This window comes from Budorcas taxicolor, chromosome X (genome assembly GCF_023091745.1).
Source record: "Budorcas taxicolor isolate Tak-1 chromosome X, Takin1.1, whole genome shotgun sequence".
NCBI lineage: Eukaryota > Metazoa > Chordata > Mammalia > Artiodactyla > Bovidae > Budorcas > Budorcas taxicolor.
In genome coordinates this window covers 2223015-2245463 of record NC_068935.1, presented here as the reverse complement: position 1 = coordinate 2245463, position 22449 = coordinate 2223015, and positions in this window count along the sequence as shown.

Below are 22449 nucleotides of genomic sequence, written 5' to 3'. Positions count from 1 at the left end.
TCTTTTCACTGGCTCAAAGTCTGTCCTGTTGGTGTAGAATCTAAGAAGTTTTTAGAAAGTTAGTTTGCTTTAGGTCTTAAGTTCCTTCTGTGATTGCTGTATATGAATACATAGCTCTTTGTGACATTTTTTTATTATTATTTTTACTTTATTTTGCTTTATAATACTGTTTTGGTTTTGCCATACATTGACAAGAATCAGCCACGGGTGTACATGAGTTCCCAATCCTGAAACCCCCTCCCACCCCATATCATCTCTCTGGATCATCCCCATGCACCAGCCCGAAGCATCCTGTATCCTGTATCGAACATAGACTGGCGATTCGTTTCTTACCTGATAGTATACATGTTTCAATGCCATTCTCCCAAATTATCCCTCCCTCTCCCTCTCCCACAGAGTCCAAAAGTCCGTTCTATACATCTGTGTCTCTTTTGCTATCTTGCATAGAGGGTTATCATTACCATCTTTCTAAATTCCATATATATGTGTTAGTATACTCTATTGCTGTTTTTCTTTCTGGCTTACTTCACTTGTATAATAGGCTCCAGTTTCATCTACTCATTAGAAGTGATTCAAATGTATTCTTTTTAATGGCCAAGTAATATTCCATTGTGTATATGTACCACAGCTTTCTTATGCATTCATCTGCTGATGGATCTCTAGGTTACTTCCATGTCCTGGCTATTAGAAACAGTGCTGCGATGAACATTGGGGTACATGTGTCTCTTTCAATTCTGGTTTCCTTGGTATATATACCCAGCAGTGGGATTGCTGGGTCATAAGGCAGTTCTATTTGCAATTTTTAAAGGAATCTCCACACTTTTCCCCATAGTGGCTGTACTAGTTTGCATTCCCACCAACAGTGTAGGAAGGTTCCCTTTTCTCCACACCCTCTCCAGCATTTATTGCTTGTAGACTTTTGGATCACAGCCATTCTGACTGGTGTGAAATGGTACCTCATTGTGGTTTTGATTTGCATTTCTCTGATAATGAGTGATGTTGAGCATCTTTCCATGTGTTTGTTAGCCATCTGTATGTCTTCTTTGGAGAAATGTCAGATTAGTTCTTTGGCCCATTTTTTGATTGGGTCATTTATTTTCTGGAATTGAGCTGCATGAGTTGCTTGTATATTTTTGAGATTAGTTATTTGTCAGTTGCCCTAAAGACTCCACCAGAAAATTACTGGAGCTAATCAATGAATATAGTAAAGTTGCAGGATATAAAATCAACACACAGAAATCCCTTGTATTCCTATACACTAATAATAAGAAAGTAGAAAAAGAAATTAAGGAAACAATTCCATTCACCATTGCAATGAAAAGAATAAAATACTTAGGAATATACCTACCTAAAGAAACTGAAGACGTATATATAGAAAATTATAAAACACTGATGAAAGAAATCAAAGAGGACACTAATAGATGGAGAAATATACCATGTTCATGGATTGGAAGAATCAATATAGTGAAAACGAGTATACTACCCAAAGCAATTTACAGATTCAATGTAATCCCTATCAAGCTACCAGCGGTATTTTTCACAGAGCTAGAACAAATAATTTCACAATTTGTATGGAAATACAGAAACCTCAAATAGCCAAAGCAATTTTGAGAAAGAAGAATGGAACTGGAGGAATCAACCTACCTGACTTCAGGCTCTACTACAAAGACACAGTCATCAAAACAGTATGGTACTGGCACAAAGACAGAAATATAGATCAATGGAACAGAATAGGAAGCCCAGAGATAAATCCACACACCTATGGACACCTTATCATCGACAAAGGAGGCAAGAATATAAAATGGATTAAAGATAATCTCTTTAACAAGTGGTGCTGGGAAAACTGCTCCACCACTTGTAAAATAATGAAACTAGATCACTTTCTAACACCATACACAAAAATAAACTCAAAATGGATTAAAAATCTAAATGTAAGACCAGAAACTATAAAACTCCTAGAGGAGAAAAAACACTCTCTGACATAAATCACAGCAGGATCGTCTATGATCCACCTCCCAGAATACTGGAAATAAAAGCAAAAATAAACAAATGGGATCTAATTAAAATTAAAAGCGTCTGCACAACAAAGGAAACTCTAAGCAATGTAAAAAGACATTCTTTATTTAAGCATTTGAGACTACTCAAGTTACCAAACGTCCTGCGAATTTAAGGGTACATTATAGAGCAGAACTCTGAGTTACTGTGCAATATTTTTTCAGGCTGTCATTTGTAATATGCTTTGTGAAAATCCTTGGAATTAATTTTTTCATTACAAAAGTAAATAAAAATATTTCCTGTTCCCTTTCACAGTGCCAGACATTGTATTTGGCATTGATAATTCAAAGAAGGCAGAGATCTACTCCTTGCCTTAAAGGAGCTTATACTTTAGGAAAATGGGTTGTCGTCTCTTAGCTAGCTTAATACCATGGAATCAGTGAAATTGGCTTTCTTGAAGTCATTTAGAGATAGGGACATCGAGAGGAACACATCATAATGCTTACTTTTAACTCAGGAAATAAACACGAACTCTATCCAATAATATACAATTTTCACAAATTGAGTCGGCCTTGTTATAATAAGATAAGCCAGAAACAGCCAAAGTGTTGTTTGTTTGACTAGAATCTCAAACAATTCTTATTCCATGCCAGTAGTGTTTATTTTCATTTATCTCAAATAATAGAGTGAAAGAATGAGATTATAGAACACATTGGGATGTCATTAGAAAATTTTGATCCAACTCAGTGTTTAATTGTTAGGAAACTCATTTTCCAACTGTAATGGGAATGTGTTGCTTTTCATAGGTAGAGCGATAGAGATAGAGATACAGATGTCATAGATGGTTCAGAGTATTTCCATTTGGATGAGTGGGATGGAGGTTGGATAGAGGTACATGGATAATCTACTCATGCCCAATTCCCCCTGTAATCAAAAACAGATATGTTTGCTTAAAGATAGCTTGTTGGTATAGCTATGAATCACAGAAAAGATCACTTGGTCATCAGGAAAATAAATTGAACACCCCTCTAGAACTGGACCTGTATAAAAAAATAAATTATGTGATAGGGAACTTTGATAGAGCCCTTCTCATGTGTGCTCAGTAGTTTAAGTCATGTCCAACTCTTTGCAACCCTATGGATTGTTGCCCTCCAGGCTCCTCTATCCATGAGATGCTCCAAGCAAGAATACAGGAGTGGGTTGCCATGCCCTCCTCCAGGTGATCGTCCTGATCTAGGGATCGAACCTGCGTCTCCTGTTTACTGTATTACAGGTGGATTCTTTACACACTGAGCCACCTGGGAAGCCCATCGCCCATCTTACCATTTTAAAAATATTTGCCAGACTTTCTATTTGTCTTAGATATCAAGTGCCTTCCTGCTACACTTACTGCCCTTCTATTCCAGAAAAAGAAAGCATCAAATATACTAATAATTACCAATAATATTCTCTTTATCAAATATTCTTAGTAGTCTCCTCAGAAATAGCTGCACTCCAAATGAAGACTTTTGAGGGGGAGTAATGTTTAACCTGATGCCTTTCATATTACACCATGCAGCTGGTCATACTTCTTTAGGTTAGTCCTTATAAGATCATGAACTCTGAGTTTTGACCAGCAGACATTTAGGAAGTACTGCAAAGTCTGTACTAGTCCTTAGTTATCTAAGCCCAAATACAATACAAATGAGTTCGTGGACGTAAATCTTCCTTGCCCCATTAGCGCCTCATAGAAGCACACCATATAGTTTATGGCCATGAAGAAAGCAGACCTGGCCATTTCAGAATAATCTGAGACACAGATTCTCTTCCTTTTATTCCATTAGGCTTGTGAGAAGCCATAACACTCAAAAATCTATTGCTATAGAAGGCACTGACATTCAAGCTTTTTTTAAAATTGAAATCTATTATAAAATATATTTTATGTCTTGAATTATTAAATACACACACATGCATACACATATGTATTTATTACCACTGCATGTAGAATTTAGATAGCATACATACATGGAATATATATATATATATATATATATATATATATATATATATATAAATAATATGAATTTTGACCTTTTCTTTGGAGGGAATGATGCTGAAGCTGAAACTCCAGTACTTTGGCCACCTCATGCGAAGAGTTGACTCATTGGACAAGACTCTGATGCTGGGAGGGATTGGGGGCAGTAGGAGAAGGGGACGACCGAGGATGAGATGGCTGGATGGCATCACGGACTCGATGGACATGAGTCTGAGTGAACTCCGGGAGTTGGTGATGGACAGGGAGGCCTGGCATGCTGCGATTCATGGGGTTGCAAAGAGTAGGACACGACTGAGCGACTGAACTGAACTTAACTGAACTGAACATTGATGCCAGTTTAAATATTGAATACAGAGTTTTGGGTGAAGTAGAAAGAAAAAGCTTTATTGCTTAACCAAGCAAAGGGAACCACAGCAGACTAATGTCAAGACTGTGTGCCCTGCCATGGAGGGGATAATGAGAAGTCTTATAGTGTTCAAGGATCCGGGTGAGGCCAGCTCATGGACATTCTTCTGATAGGTTGGAGGTGAGGTAATGGGGAATCAGCATCATCAACCTTCTGATTCCAACTGGTCTGGAGTGAACATGCTTGTGATCAGCGTACAGTTAACTTGTTCCACCTGGTAGGGGTTTCAGTTTCAAAGCTGCTCAAAGAACATAGCTCAGAATATTACCTGCAGTCCTTGAGAAGAACTAAAGGTCCTTAACTTTTTAATGGCTAAAGTATTATTATTTTTTCTTACTTGACTGTTTTCCTTTCTTTCTGCATTTTCTCATTTCTCTGATTGAATTTATTCTTTGAAGTTTTTCTACATACAAAAGGCAGGCAGAGGGCATGGATGGGGGTCTATTCTGGGAAGGCCTCATAGGGTCCTGCTTGGTTACATATCATATATATATATATATAATATTTATATATTATATAAATATAAATATAATTATATAAATATAAATATAATTATATAAATATATATAAGTGTGTATATATGTATATATATATATATAAACACACAAACACATAAGCCAAAAATTCAGAATAATACTTATTACTTGAGATGTACTGTTACATCTTCAATTCTCCTTTATTCTATTTAAAAATAAAAACAAATTGCCATGATCCACTAAATTAATTAATAAGCAGTTAAACCCATATTTGTTAAAAAAAAAAAAGTGCACACACTATTACTGATATAATGTACTTCCATCTCATACCAATTTCCTTGATCTCTTTCTTAATGGTTCTTTCCTGAAATCTACAACAAAACTACTGCTTACCAAACATCCTAACTGGAAACTGGAAGTGAGTCCTTAACTACTTGACTACCTGACTTATTACTAGGGGATAAGAAGAACAAAAGGCAGAATTGTTTATTATAAGATTAATTGTCACAGTTTTACTTCACCCCGCATTCTATAGCATTATTAGAGACTACAATCTGATTTTTTAATATCTTAGTAAGAAAATACAGAATCCAAAGCTATTGTCTACTTTTTAATCGTTGAGGTATAATTTATTTAAAATGTAATTTGCTCCTTAAAAATGCAGATTTCAATGAGTTTTGACAAAGGCATGCAGTCATATAATCAAAATCATAATCAAGCTATAAACTATGTCCATTATCCCAGAAAGTTTCCTTATGCTCCTTTGTAGTAAATTTCCAGGTTCTGAAAGCTACTCATCTATTTTTTGTTGTTGTTCATTTCTATAATTTTGCTTTTTCTAGAATTTCATATATAGAGCCATACAGTATGCAGTCATTTGTCAAGCTTGTGTCATAGCATAATTCTTTTAAGACTCATTAATATCATTGCATGTTATTGCTGACAAGTAGTACATTGTATGTATATAACTCAATTCTTTTAATCCATTACCTATTGATGGACAGCTGAGCTGTTTCCAGTTTGTGGCTATTATGAATAATGCCGCTATGAACATTCATATAAGGTCTTGGAATAGACATATGTTTCTTTTTCTCTTGTGTAATTACCTAGGACTGCAATGGCTGGATTGTATGATAGGTGGATGGTTAACAATTTAAGAAACTGCCAAAGTGTTTATCACAGTGAATGTACCATTTTTCATTCCCAGTAGCAGGGAAGAAGGGCTCTAATTGGAAGACATTCCTGCCAAAATTTGTCATTTCCAGTCTTTTTAATTTTAGTCATTCTAGTTGTGCATAGTTCTATCTCATTGGAATTTTTGTCTTATTTTCATAGTAGTAGCTGAGAAAGAAAATTAATTAACTATTTATACTACAATTGTCATGTTTAAATTATCAGAAATACTCATTCCAGTTCAAGAGATAGCCAGAAGACAAAACACACTGCTAAAATGTCCTTCCAAATTGCTCTCTCCTTATGATACAAGGTTCTGAAACCCTAAAGATGCATTGATTTTCAATGCATTTCTTTTTTGAACACTACAATATTATATCTTAAATATTTTGTAGGAGTACAATTAAAGCCTTCAATCTGCTATTTTAGGAGGCTTGTTGTTTCTTTTAATATCTGACGAGTTTAAGCATATGAAGAAGGAATAGATCACAAATTTTAATCTCAAGGAATTAAGACAAAGCTACAATAACAAAACAGAAAAGCAAAATTAGAATCGAATAATTCTGTTTTAAGATGAAAATATTGCCTAAACTGAGAAGGTTTAGGATTGGCAGGATTGTGAAAAATGAGATAGGAAGGGAAGGGAAGGGAAGGGAAGGGTCAAAATGGTGCTTGATCTTAAAGGGCATGCCAAGGAGCCACAATATTGAATGACTTTTGTTTGTCTGCATGTGTGTGTATGCATACTACCTCATGTGTTGCTCTCCATATATTTCTCCATTACTTCCTTTACCCATCTAATAGATATTAATTTATTAAAATCTTCTATTGAAAATAAAGATGTGGTATATACATATTACAGAATATTACTCAACATAAAAAAGAATGAAATAATACCACTTGCAGTAACATGGAAGGACCCAGAAATTATCATAAGTAAGCCAAACAGAGAAAGGCAAATATCATATGATATCACTTAAATGATAAATAAAAAAATCATACAAATGAGTTTACTTACAAAACAAAAATAGACCCACAGATATAGTATACAAACTTGTGGTTACCAAAGAGGATAGGTTGGGGAGGAGGGATAAGTTAGGAGATTGGGGCTAACATATATACACTACTATATATTAAATAAACAACAAGGGTCTACTGTACAGCACAGGGAACTATACTAAATATATTGGAATAACCTATAACAGAAGACAATCTGAAAAGAACATAGGTATATGTGTATATGTATGTATACATATGCATATATGGATATATATATATATATATACTTTTATCCCTGGTGGCTCAGAGGGTAAAGTGTCTGTCTACAATGCGGGAGACCTAGGTTCGATCCCTGGGTCAGGAAGATCCGCTGGAGAAGGAAATGGCAATCCCCTCCAGTACTATTGCCTGGAAAATCCCATGGACAGAGGAGCCTGGTAGGCTACAGTCCATGGGGCCGCAAAGACTCAGACACGACTGAGCGACATTCCTTCCTGTATATATAAATATATATGACTGAATCACTTTGCTATACACCTGAAACTAATACAACAATTCAAATCCACTGTACTTCAATTAAAAATATTTTAATTAAAAAGAGTAGCAGAAAAAGAAGAAAACTCTCCTCTATCTCTAATTGCTTTACGCAGTGACCTCTTATTCAGTATTTCAACCTTATCTGTGCTGTTTGTCTCAGCTAAAGACATTACTTCCTCTCAGAAGCCATTCCTGACCCAACCTCCATTTTGAGTAAGATGGCCGTCCTCTGTGATCTTTCAGCCACCTATACTTAGCCCATCACCCCTACCCACACCGTTCAGCTTGTATTGTAATGGCACATTTACTTGTCTACTTCTCCTATCAGACTAGACATTCTTTGAACTTAGAGACCCAGTTCTATTCACTGTTGCACCAACCACACAAAGCACAACATCTAGTGCATAATGGGCACTCAATAAGTATTTTGTTAATGAATTAATGATTTCTACTCCTATCTAGCTCAAGCATTTTAACAGAACTCTTCACCATCTTTCAAAGATATGGCTAATACTGAAATTTTGATCAAGTAATGTTTTTAGCATTTTGGGGTAAGATGTCAGCTATCTTCGTATCAAAGAGTGTTTCTGCCTCTATATCCTATCACACTCCCTCTACTATCTGCCACAATGTTTTAAGGATCCATGACATATTTCAGTAATATCTTTAACTCAGTCTCAGAAAAAGAGGAGCTTGAGCCAATGATTCTGTAAACCTGGCATCGGTCACCATTAGAGGCTGCAGAATACTTTCCTTAACTAAAGTCTTTCTTTGTTCTATATTCATGTGTTCCTTAGGTGCTATTTTAAGATGCATCTGCCATCCATTTTCTGTTTCTAAATTGATTTTATCTGTGTGTATGTCTTCCCAACTTAGAGTTAGCAGCTTGACATGAAGAAATTGAAGGAAGCATCAATGCAAATGTGTTTTTCCTCCTCCTATATCTCCTTATGCCTGCATATGTGGCACACACCATACCACTGTCTAATTATGTGAACTCTCCTTGACAACCGCTCCTCTCATTTCATCAGAATCTTCCTGAGTAGTGTCCTCCTTGTCCAAATGATTGTCAAACTGCACAGAAACATGACACTGAATTGAGATAAATGTGCTGTTACAAAGGCAAAACAAACAAGACAGGCAAGTAAATAAAACTCTGAAATTCAAGTAATTAAGGAGAAATTTTAGAATATTTTTTCTTTGAAAAATTTTAAATAGTGTTGCTTCCATTCTTTCAGAGAACTGATATAATAAATGGCCAGAAAGAAAAATCATGACTGTAAACCTACGTCAGTTGCAGGTGGTAATTGATTTTAACAAGTACCTTTCATAACTTGCTGCTCTTAAAGCATATTTTTCTTCATGCTCACATAGCTGCAAAAGGAGCAGAACTGATTTCCTCTTTCAAATGATTACAGTTGATGCAGAGGTAAGAAATTCTGCTTGTTATGGGGTCTCAACACTCCAGGTGGTTGCATTCTAATTTATCAATCAGAAAAATATGAAATTAGTTGGTAAACTAAGCAGAAAACTGAAAAATAACTAAAATAGGGAGGTTTGTATTTATATGGCATAGTGAGCAAAATAATTGTCTTAGCAACTGGGTATGTAAAACAAATGAAGTAAAAGCTCGAGTCCAGCAGAGCAAAAGGCTTATGGTGTGTATGTGTGTGTGTGTTTGTGTGTGTGTGTGTGTGTGTGTGTGTGTAAACAGTGTCAAAAGCAAGGAAAGAAGAAAAGCTAAAGAAAAACCTATAGACTGATGATACGAGGAAATGGTTTGAGGAGAATTATGCCATGAGGGGAGATTCAGGGAGCAGAATTTAGATTGGATAATCCACTAAGTCTCCTATTGTTCATCAAGATGAAAGCAATATTTGAGTAAAGGGATATGGGAGAAAAAAAAAATCATTCAGAATGTCCCACTTTTACCTTGTCCAGGTGTAGATCTGAGGTATCCCTACATACCAAAGGTTAGACGCAGAAGCAAAGCACAATACAGTAAGAGGATAAGTAAACACATGTAATATCTTACCCAAAAGAAAAGGTATGCTTTTAGAGAATGCCTTTTAGTTCTTCATCCTCATTTCAGAAATCAAGAAATAAGCTTTAAAAAAACTAAAAACAGAGCTACCATATGATCCAGCAATCCTACTCCTGGGCATACAGCCAGAGGAAAATGTAATTCACAAAGGCACTTGGACCCCAAATGTTCACTGGGGAGCTGCTTACAATAGTTAAGTCATGGAAGCAACATAAATATTCACTGATAGATAAATGGATAAAGAAGATGTGGTACATACATAAGCAATGGAATTATAATAGTCAGTCATGAAAAATGAATTAATGCCATTTGCAGCAACTGGATAGACCTGGAGATTATCATACTAAGGGAGTGAAGTCGCTCAGTCATGTCCGACTCTTTGCGACCCCATGGACTGTAGCCTACCAGGCTCCTCTGTCCATGGGATTTTCCAGGCAAGAATACTGGAGTGGATTGCCATTTCCTTCTCCAGGAGATCTTCCCAACCCAGGGATTGAATCCGGGTCTCCCGCATTGTAGACAGACGCTTTACTGTCTGAGCCACCAGGGAAGTAAGTCAGATAAAGAAAGACAATATCATATGATATCATATTTATGACATATAAAAAATGATACAAATGAACTTACAGTAAGTCCCCTACATACAAATGAGTTCCATTCCAAGAACACATTCATAAATCCACTTGTTCATAAGTCCAAGAAAGGGAATCTAGGTACCCAACTAATACAATTGGCTATACTGTATAGTACTGTACTGTAATAGGCTTAAAATACTTTCACACAAATAACACATTAAAATGGTCACAAAAATAAAGTTTGAATCTTACAGTACAGTGCCATGAAAATTATAGTAGTACATTACAACAGCTGGCATACAGGGGCTAGCCTTGATTGAACAGGCTAGAAGAGTTACTGATTGGAGGGGGCAGAGAGGCGGTAGAAGATGATAGAGTTGAAGAGCAATAGGAGACAAATGGCAAGCTGCAATTTTACTCATGCCTGATGTTGATGGAGACTGATGCTGGTGGAACCCATGTTTGCATCTTTGAAAGTCTGCAACTTGAAGGTTTGTAAGTAGGAGACTTGCTATATTTACAGAACAGAAATGTACTCACAGACTGTGAAAACAAACTTATCGTTATCAAAAAGGAAATGTTTGGGGGAGGAATAAATTAGTTTAGGATTAAAGTATGCACACTACTATGTATAAAATAAAGAACAAGGACCTAATGTATAGTACAGGAAACTATATTCAATATCTTGTAATGCCCTAGAACAGGGAGGAATCTGAAAAAGAATATGTACATATATAACTGAATCACTTTGCTGTATATCTGAAACATTGTAAACCAACTATGAAAGTGTAGGTTGCTCAGTCATGTCTGCCACTTTGCAACCCCACGAACTGTAGCCCGCCAGGCTCTTCCTTCCATGGAATTTTCCAGGCAAGAATATTGGAGTGGGTTGCCATTTCCTTCTTCAAGGGAAAAAAAAAAAATCAACTATACTTCAACTTAAAAAAAAAAAAAACTTAATGTAAATCATTGGGCCCCCATCTCAGAACAACTGAATCAAAAATGGTGTGACTGAAGGCTAACATTTTGTTTTAGCATGCCTTCTAGAATAGTCTGATCCATGCTAAAATTTGAAAGAAAAAACAAACTGCATTAGCAAAATGAAGGAAATAATGAATTTAAGGACTGATTGCTTTGAATGGGCAGTTATCTGTTTAATGACTTTTCTTTTTTCCTTTAATTCACATTTAATTAATTTAAAATACCATTGACCTCTGCCTGTTAAAAAATGGCTACATATTAGGAAAATGGATACATCTATTGGATTGGCCCAAATGTTCATTCAGGCTTTTCCAACATTTTATGGAAAAATACTAACAAACATTTTGACCAACTCAATAGGCTTTTCAATAGCTGGCTTGGGATCCCTAGATGTCTGGTCATGCCTATCTGGAATATCAAATGACAAAAAGCTTTTGAATAAAATAGGAGGTGATATGTTTTATGATGATGGGAGAAATTTAGTAATTATCTTCACTTACATAAGTAAGTTGCCTTTAATGTTTGTTTACCCCAAAGTCATATAGATGATTAACACTAAGTTGGGGGAGGGAGTGAAACAAAAGAAAATCACTACTTTTATAAAGTTCACTTTCTTGTGAACCCTGGTAAAAATGTATGTTTTTTCTTCTTTTTGTCTCCTTCACTATCAGTCAAACTTGAACTAGGACTTGACCTGATAGCTATGGCATTGAAGACACTGTGAATTCAAGAAAATATTTTAATGTTCTGTTTGCCAAATGTCTTTGCCTTTAAGTTACCCACAAAACTCCAAAAGGTCATGATAGAGGTGGAGGCTATCTCCTGCTAGTTGTACATTGACTCCAAAGTGCCAAATAATATTGTTGCTGACTAGCAACTAGCAAAGTATTTACTTTGTTCCAGATACTAGTCTAAGTTTTTGCATTTAAAAATTCATCTGTGTCTCTTTTATGTGAAACGAATTGCCAGTCCGGGTTTGATGCATGATACAGGATGCTCGGGGCTGGTGCACTGGGATGACCCAGAGGGATGGTATGGGGAGGGAGGTGGAAAGTTCAGGATGGGGAACACGTGTACATCGTGGTGGAAAGCCTCCAATTAAAATAAATTTATATTAAAAAAAAACCTCATCTGATCGTCACAAACCTAATGAGCCAGGGGCAATTATTAATGTTCCCATCCTACAAATCGGGATACAGAGGCACTTTGTAACTTTGCCAAAGTATTCACAGACTGCATGGAACCAGGATTCAATTCTAGACCATCTCTCTTAAGAAACTGGGCTCTTAATCAATGCACTGGTGCTACTTTGCTATATCAAGGAGATCATTTCCTAAGAATTCTATACCAGAGAAATCTTCCTGAAGTGTCCGTGACAAACAGTAGAAGTTTCCTCTGATGATGCTGAGAATAGAATGGGTAATTCCTTCTGTGAACTGTCAATCAAGTAACTAACGCTGTCTCCTTAACAGCACTGACTCTGCGACTAAAGCCATTACCTCAGCCTTGGAAGAATTCCTCACATGTTCACTCAATTTCTCTCTTTTCTTTCCATCTCATAATATATACGTGTAAAATCCCTTTTGTATGTGTACATGTTTCTTTTTTAGCTCTCATTATCTCCCCAAAATTCACCCTCAAACTTACCTAAATAACCTTTTGGAAGTGCTGAAGTAAAGCTGTTTCTATAGCAGCAGCTTTCAAATAGCTGATTTTTTTTTTTTCTTTTGCAACTGGTACAGCTTTTTAAGGTCAATCAGAAAATTAAAGCAGCTATTCATGAATATGCTGATATTTCAAGCCTTGTTCTTTTTCTGATGAAATTCTATTAATGAATTCTAGCTACAGGAAGACAGAGTCAAAAACTTGAAGAAAAACAGCTCTTTTAAGAAGAAATATAGCTTAGACTTCCCCAATATCAGAATTTAATGATATTTTATTCTTCATTACAAAGACTACCAACTTTTTAAGATTAGGAACAATAACTTATCTTTTTTTGTTTTGTCTGGTATCTCACAGTGCTGAGTGCATAGAAGTGACTCAGTAAACACTTGCTTTTTAATTAATTAATTAAAAATCAAAGATTAAAACTTCTGCTGCCAGTCAAGATTCAGTAAGTCAACTATAGTCTCTCTCTTCCACTGATTTCAACTAAGACCTCTGGGGAAACTGTAAAAAGCAACTACCAGAGGTAAATATAAAAGAGTATTTTTCTTCCTATTAATTTACTTAAAAAATAGAAGTAGGTAGACTGGCCACCAAAGATGCCCAGGCACTAATGCCTGGAACCTGTAATTTTGGTATGTTACAGGGGAAAAGGCACAGTGCAGATGCAATTAAGGTCATGACTGATGTTGAAATCAGAAGAAAGGGAAGTCAGAGAAATTTAAAGTAAGTGAGGTCTCAATGTGCCACTGCTAGAAGGAGGCACATGGATAGCATGAGAAAGAATGCAAGCAGCTTCTAGAAGAAAAGACCGACCCCAGCTGACAGTCAGCAAGGAAATGGGAACTTGAGAGGTCCAGATTCAAGGAAATGTACTCGGCCAACACCTGAATTTAAAGCAGATTCTCCCCCAGATTCTTCAGTAAGCAATGCAGCTCTGCTGACACCTTGACTTAGGTTTTGTGAGAACTTGTACAAAGGACCCAGCTGAATGATGTTGTGCCTTTATTTCTAACCTACAGAACTGTGGAATCATAAATGAGTGCTGTTTTAAGGTTTGTGGTAATTTGTTTAGGCAGCAGTGGGAAAATAATTCATGTCTAGGTATCAGAAGTGAGGTAGTTATACAAAGAAATACAAGAAAAATAGGCAAACAGGTTTGGAATCATTTGAGAGTGGTGGTTTGAAGAATTTTGAAGAATATGATAGGAAAAAAGTCTATCTTGCCGAAACACCCTGTGAGTAGAAATATGAATGCTGCTTGTAAAGGCTCAGAAGGAAGAGAGGAAATTTCAAAGAAATCCTAAACAATTTAGAGAAAGTCCACATCACCATGAAATCTGGACTTGGAGAATACTACTGGTGAAGGCTCAGAAAAAAAAAAAAGAAACATGTTCTTAGAAACTGGAGGACAAGGGACCCATGTCATGCATTGGCTGACAGTTCAGTGGAATTGTCCTTCAGTGATATTGAAAGTAGAATTTGTAAATGAAAGTCTGGACAATTAGATATGATTTTCAAGGAAAGTGTTGAAGATGGTTTTCTCTTGATGTTTATGGTAGAATGCAAGAAAAGAGACAAATTAAAGGAAGTACTGTGAAAGAAAAAGGAATCAAGACTTAATGATTCAGGAAATTCTTAGCATACTCAGATGCCAAAATGTCAAAATATTCAGTCAGACAAAATATTCTTCGAAAAAACTGAGGGCATGATTCAGATTCCCTGGAAGAAATTAGGGAGCATCTAGGAATTTTAAGAATATTATCTTTTAGACATCTCAGCAGAAGCCAAAAATGGAGAAGGGATATTCTCAGAAAGATGTGTAGGCCTAACTTGTGTTTAATGAGCTGAATTTTTGTGACATCCACAGGAGACCCATAAAGTTCTTAAAATTTTATATCAGCAGAAACACTGCTAACTTAGATTGAAAAGGACAGAGAGAGTACAGAACGGAAGAAGGCTGCTGAACCTTCAAAATGCTACTGGTGATAAGCAGGTTAATAAAACTACCCAGCTGCAAACACGTGTTACTTTTCATGAAAAAGGAAAGATGACTCAGAGGGCAGAGCCAAGAGACAAGAGAGAAGAACTTAGAGGGCAAAGCTGAGAGCTACAAAAAATTACTTCCAGGTATTGAACAATAAGTGAGCTTGAACAGCTGGATTTCAAAACTCATTTGGACTGGTGATTCTTTTTTACAATCCAATATCCCCTTTTGGAAATGGAATATTTGTAATCTTCTATCATATGCCGATGCCACAAGTGTATGTTGGGAGCAGAAACTTGTTTTTTCAGTTTCACAGGTCCCCAGATGTAAAGAAACTATGCCCTAGGAGTTGGACTTAATGGATTATAGTCAAAGCCTCATCCACACCTGGTTTAGATGATGAGACTTGGAATTACTGAGTTGCTGAGATTTGTATGTGAGCTTTGGATTTGGAATTGATGCTATAATAGGATGAGAACTTTGAGGACCTTTGGGTGAAGTGAATATAGTTTTCATTTGGAAGGGACATGGATCTCAGTGGGCCAGATGTACTATGGTAGACAGAATATCCCCCAAATGTTCCACAATTCTAATACCAGGAATTTCTTAATATGTTACATTATGTGATAAACAGGAATTTGCAGAAGTAATTAATGTCACTACATTAAAATATAGAGATTATCCTTGATTATCTAAGTGCCTGTGTGCTAAGTCACTTCAGTCTTTGCGACCCTATGGACTGTATGTGGGCTGCCAGGCTCCTCTATCTGTAGGATTCTTCAGGCAAGAATACTAGAGTGGGTTGCCATGCCCTCCTCCAGGGGATCTTCCCAAGCCAGGATTGAACCTGAGTCTCCTGTGACTCCTGCGTTGCAGGCAGATTCTTTACTGCTGAGCCACCTGAGAAGCTAGATCATCTAAGTAGACCCAATGTCATTACATGAGCCCTTAAATGAAACAGTTTATCGTTTTCATTTGAAGTCAGAGATGTGACATAAGGGAATGTCAGATTTAAAGAATGAGAGGGACTCAACTCCCTGCTGCAGAAGGGGAAAACATGGGAAGTGTGAGAAGTAGCATAGGTGTCATTTATGAGCAAAGTCCTGCCCCAGCTGTCAGTCAGCAAGGAAACAAAGATCTTGGTACCACAATAGCAATTAGATATCCTTTGAAAATTAATAAATAATTAAACAAACTCTGATCTAACCTGGTAGCAAAGTCCATCCATTAAATCATGTAGCACCTCAGAGTGAGTTAAAAATAAAACTCAGTAATATGTTAAGTAGTTAGAAAATACCAGAAACAAGGAGAAATTGAGGGAGACAAAATTGTAGCATGATATGTTCAACTTATCAATCTACAACAGATAATACAAATAAAAAAAATAAATAACATGGAATAAATTAAATCAAATAAATAAGAGAATTAGCAAGCATGCTTTGAAGCCTGTAACCCACTGAGATTATACCTTTTTGTCAAAATGTTTCTCTTTGTATGTAAAAATTTATATTGTTACCAAGAAAATGTAAATAAAGTCAAATGTGCAGAAATAACACAGGCTAACTTTTGATAACAAAATTTAAAATTAGTAATATCAAAAGAGATCAAATGCATAGAAACAAAATGATGTACTCCTAAACGATTAGTTGGTCACATGATATATTAAATATATCTTATTATCTTAATGTTTAGAAAATATGTATATATCCCTTACTAGTGGGCTTCCCTGGTAGCTTAATTGGTAAAGAATCTGCCTGCAATGTAGGAGATCCAGTTCAATTCCTAGGTTGGGAAGATCCCCTGGAGAAGGGATAGGCTACCCTCTCCAGCATTCTTGGGCTTCTCAAACAATAAACAATCCACCTGCAAAGTGGGAGACCTGGGTTCTATCCCAGGGTTGGGAAGATTCACATGAAGGAGGGCATAACAACCCACTCCATTATTCTTGGCTGGAGAACCCCATGGACAGAGGGGCCTTGTGGGCTACAGTCCGTGGAGTCACAGAGTTGGACAAGACTGAGAGAATATGCACAGCACATCCTTCACAATATATGACATTGTTTCGAGATCTTTATCAATATGTTAACCTTTTTGTACCTTTCCATGACTCTGTGTGATATTTGTGTGTATAATTATTCCTATTATAACAATTCTCACTTTATAGGGAATAATACTGGCAAAAATATTAAAAAGTAAATTAACTTTAGAGGCTTCTTTTGTAGTGAGGAAAAGGAAATTACTGACTTTTCAGAAACATTCATAAGGTTGAGACCTCCAAAAATTGTGTAGGAATAAAACAAGTTCACCTGAGGCATCTCAGGTTAGAAGTGCCTGTGAATATGACAATAAAGTTATCCAACAGAGTTTTTGATATATAGTTTAAGGCTTAGGAGAAAATATTATGGCTAAACTTTTAAAGCTAGGGAACATCAGCCTCTAGTTAACTGTTGGAATAATTTACCTTGCTATGTAAAATCAATCTCTTTACATATATGCCTATTAAAACAAGACTTTGAGCTCCTTCAGGGTAAAGACTGTCATATTCATAAACAGATGTTATTCTCAAGTAGAAGGTAAAGAATCAGTTCAGTTCAGTTGCTCAGTCATGTCCGACTCTTTGCAACGCCATGGATTGCAGCATGCCAGGCCTCCCTGTCCATCACCAACTCCCTGAGTTTACTCAAACTCATGTCCATTAAATCGATGATGCCATCCAACTATCTCATGCTCTGTCATTCCCTTCGCTCCAGCCTGCAATCTTTCCCAGCTTCAAGGTCTTTTCTAACAAGTCAGCTCTTCGCATCAGGTGGCCAAAGTACTGGAGTTTCAGCTTCAGCATCAGTCCTTCCAATGAACATTCAGGACTGATTTCCTTTAGGATGGACTGGTTGGATCTCCTTGCAGTCCAAGGAACTCTCAATAGTCTCCTCCAACATCACAATTCAAAAGCATCAATTCTTCAGTGCTCATAGAGTTTCTAGTCCAACTCTCACATCTATACATGACTACTGGAAAAACCATAGCCTTAACTAGACGGACCTTTGTTGTCAAAGTAACACCTCTGCTTTTTAGTATGCTGTCTCAGTTCAGTTCAGTCACACAGTCGTGTCCGACTCTTTGCGACCCCATGAATAGCAGCACACCAGGCCTCCCTGTCCATCACCAACTCCTGGAGTTCACTCAGACTCTAGGTTTATCATAATTTTTCTTCAAAGGAGTAAGCGCCTTTTAATTTCATGACTGCAGTCACCATCTGCAGTGATTTTGGAGCTCAAGAAAATAGTCTGCCACTGTTTCAACTGTTTTCCCATCTACTTGTCATAAAGTGATGGGACCGGATGCGATGATCTTCATTTTCTGAATATTGAGTCTTAAGCCAACTTTTTCACTCTCTTCTTTCACTTTCATCAAGAGGCTTTTTAGTTCCTCTTCACTTTCTGCCATAAGGGTGGTGTCATCTGCATGTCTGAGGTTATTGATATTTCTCCCAGCATTCTTGATTCCAGCTTGTGCTTCATCCAGCCCAGCATTTCTTATGATATACTCTGCATATAAGTTAAATAAGCAGGGTGATAATATACAGCTTTGACACACTCCTTTCCCTATTTGGAACCAGTCTGTTGTTCCATGTCCAGTTCTAACTGCTGCTTCCGGACCAGCATACAGATTTCTCAAGAGGCAGGTCAGGTGGTCTGGTATTCCCGCCTCTCTTGGAATTTTCCACAGTTTATTGTGTTCCACCCAGTCAAAGGCTTTGGCATAGTCAATAAAGCAGAAATAAATGTTTTTCTGGAACTCTCTTGCTTTGTCCATGATCCAGTGGATGTTGGCAATTTCACCTCTGGTCCCTCTGCCTTTTCTAAAACCAGCTTGAACATCTGGAAGTTCACGGTTCACATATTGCTGAAGCCTGGTTTGGAGAATTTTGAGCATTACTTTACTAGCATGTGAGATGAGTGCAATTGTGCAGTGGTTTGAACATTCTTTGGCATTGTCTTTCTTTGGGATTGGAATGAAAACTGACCTTTTCCAGTCCTGTGGCCACTGCTGAGTTTTCCAAATTTTCTGGCATATTGAGTGCAGCACTTTCACAGCATCATCTTTTAGCATTTGAAATAGCTCAACTGCAATTCCATCACTTCCACTAGCTTTGTTCATAGTGATGCTTTCTAAGGCCCACTTGACTTCACATTCCAGAATGTCTGGCTCTAGGTGACTGATCACCTCATCGTGATTATGTGGGTCATCAAGATCTTCTTTGTACAGTTTTTCTGTGTATTCTTGCCACCTCTTCTTAATATCTTCTGCTTCTGTTATGTCCATACCATTTATATCCTTTACTGATCCCATCTTTGCATGAAGTTTTCCCTTGGCATCTCTAATTTTCTTGAAAATATCTCCTGTCTTTCCCATTCTATTATTTTCCTCTATTTCTTTGCACTGATCACTGTGGAAGGCTTTCTCATCTCCCCTTGCTATTCTTTGGAACTCTGCATTCAGATGGGTATATCTTTCCTTTTCTCCTTTGCTTTTGACTTCTCTTCTCTTCACAGCTCTTTGTAAGGCCTCTTCAGATAGCCATATTGCTTTTTTTCATTTCTTTTTCTTGAGTGTGGTCTTGCTCCCTGTCTCCTGTGCAGTGTCACAAATCTGTTCATAGTTCATCAGGCACTCTATCAGATCTAGTCTCTTAAATCTATCTCTGACATCCACTGTATAATCATAAGGGATTTGATTTAGGTCATACCTGAATAGTCTAGTGGTTTTCCATACTTTCTTCAATTTATGTCTGGTTTTGGCAATAAGGAATTCATGATCTGAACCACAGTCAGCTCCTGGTCTTGTTTTTGTTGACTGTATAGAGCTTCTCCATCTTTGGCTGCAAAGAATATAATCAATCTGATTTTGGTGTTGACCATCTGATGATGTCCATGTGTAGAGTCTTCTCTTGTGTTGTTGGAAGAAGGTGTTTGCTATGGCCAGTGAATTCTCTTGGCTGAACTCTATTAGCCTTTGCTGTGCTTCATTCTGTACTCCAAGGCCAAATTTGCCTGTTACTTCAGGTGTTTCTTGACTTCCTCCTTTTGTATTCCAGTCTCCTATGATGAAAAGGACTTTTTTTTTTTGGTGTTAATTCTTGAAAGTCTTGTAGTTCTTTGTAGAACTGGTCAACTTCAACTTCTTCAGCATTACTCGTTGTGGCATAGACTTGGAATACCATAATATTGAATGGTTTGCCTTGGTAATGAACAGCGATCATTCTGTCATTTGAGATCATTCTAGTCAACAAAAGAGTCTGAAATTCAGTACTTGGATGCAGTCTCAAAAACAACAGAATGATCTGTTTGTTTCCAAGGTAAAGAACGAGAAGTGACAAAATCAAGACTCTTTCAAGATAAAGTTCGAAGGTGAATAAAAATGAAAATTCAATAACTGTATGCCTAAAATTAAGTTGAAAAGATATCTAGCCTAGAATGGTCAGGTAGTAAAACCTGGAGGAGCCTGACAGACTGGGTGAATTGGGAGTTTTCAAAGACCTATATAGAAGTTTGAAGAGTGGGAAATGAGAAAGTGGAAGAAGTGGAAAGATATGAGAATGTGATGAGAGAAAAGTTTCAGAATTCAAGAATTCAGAGCTTGTATTCTTGAAGATGTTTACAAATTCTAGGGCGTGGCCATGAGAGGGACCTATAGGCATGCTGGTGAGAATTTTTAATGAACTAAAAGATATCAGCATTGTGAACTGAGGATGTTAGATAAGTCTTCATGATTTTGAATTTGCTGAAGACATATTTACTCAGGATGACAAGAGAAAAAATGAATGGAAAACTGAATGAAGTGCCACGTCCCTCCCTGGAAATGGGGGATGCCCAAGAAATTACTTTCAAAAAATAAGTCTAGGAAAAGGTTGGGCAAAAGTTGGCAGCATCAAAGAAGGAGCGATTATAGAGCAAAAGTGTTAAGAAAATTGTAACTGACAAGGCTTCAGGTTCACTCTTCTACAAGTCAGATAATCTCCAATATGTTCCATCCATCCCTTTCATTTGGAATGCACATACCTCAAATATCTCTCCCTTTATTGAATCATCTTAGACCTATTCTTCAAGATTCAGCTCAGGTATCACCATGTCCAAAAAGACCCTGTTGATTTCCACAGTCTGAGTTAGGTGTTTCTCTTCTTTGTCTATCACTATAAATTCACTAATTACAATTGATTATAATGATCAACCTGCATATCTCTCTCCTCCATTAGGTCCATGTGATAATAAATGCTGTATCCCTAGTTCCTAGCAGTGCCTGACACAAAGTAAGAACTCTTTAAATGTATGCTGGATGGATATTCCACCTAGTCAAGTTCAATTTTATTAAGGTTTCATTTTACTAACTCATGTAAAAACGCCATCTACAGCAAACATCCCTAATTTCCTTTTCATTTCATAAACTACTTCTTAGAAGTTTTGGATTAGAAAATGAAGACTAAATGAAGTCTTCATTACAAATGAAGACTAAAATGAAGACTCTCACATCTATACTTACAAAGTTTGACCCAGATGATCTAGCATGAGGATCAGAAGTCTATTTTTAACAGGTGCCTCATGTGATTCTGATACATGTAATCTGAACATTATATATATATATATTTTTACGTTACAATACTGTATTGCTTTTGCCATACATCAACATGAATCCGCCACAGGTGTACAAGTGTTCCCCATCCTGACCCCCACTTCCACCTTCCTCCCCATACCATCCCTCTGGGTCATCCCAGTGCACCAGCCCCAAGCATCCTGTATCCTGAATCAAACCTGGAATGGTAATTTGTTTCTTATATATTACACATGCTTCAATGCCATTCTCCCAAATCATCCCACCCTCTCTCTCTCCCACAGAGTCCAAAAGACTTTTTGTTCTCTCATATACAGGGTTATCGCTACCATCTTTCAAAATTCCATATATATGCATTAGTATACTGTATTGGTATTTTTTCTTTCTGCCTTACTTCACTCTGTATAATAGGCTCCAGTTTCATGCACCTCATTAGAACTGATTCAAATATATTCTTTTTAATGGCTGATTAATACTCCACTGTGTATATGTACAACTGCTTTCTTATCCATTTGTCTGTTGATGGACATCTAGGTTGTTTCCATGTCCTGGCTATTATAAACAGTGCTGTGATGAACATTGGGGTACATGTGTCTCTTTCATTCTAGTTTCCTCGGTATATATGCCCAGCAGTGGGATTGCTGAGTCATAAGGCAGTTCTATATCCACTTTTTTTTTTAAGGAATCTCCACACTGTTCTCCATAGTGGCTGTACTAGCATGCATTTCCACCAACAGTGTAAGAGGGTTCCCTTTTCTCCACACCCTCTCCAGCATTTATTGCTTGTAGACTTTTGGATCGCAGCAATTCTGACTGGCGTGAAATGGTACCTCATTATGGTTTTGATTTGCATTTCTCTGATAATGAGTGATGTTGAGCATCTTTTCAAGTGATTGTTAGCCATCTGTATGTCATCTTTGGAGAAATGTTTATTTAGTTCTTTGGCCCATTTTTTACTACAAACCACAGT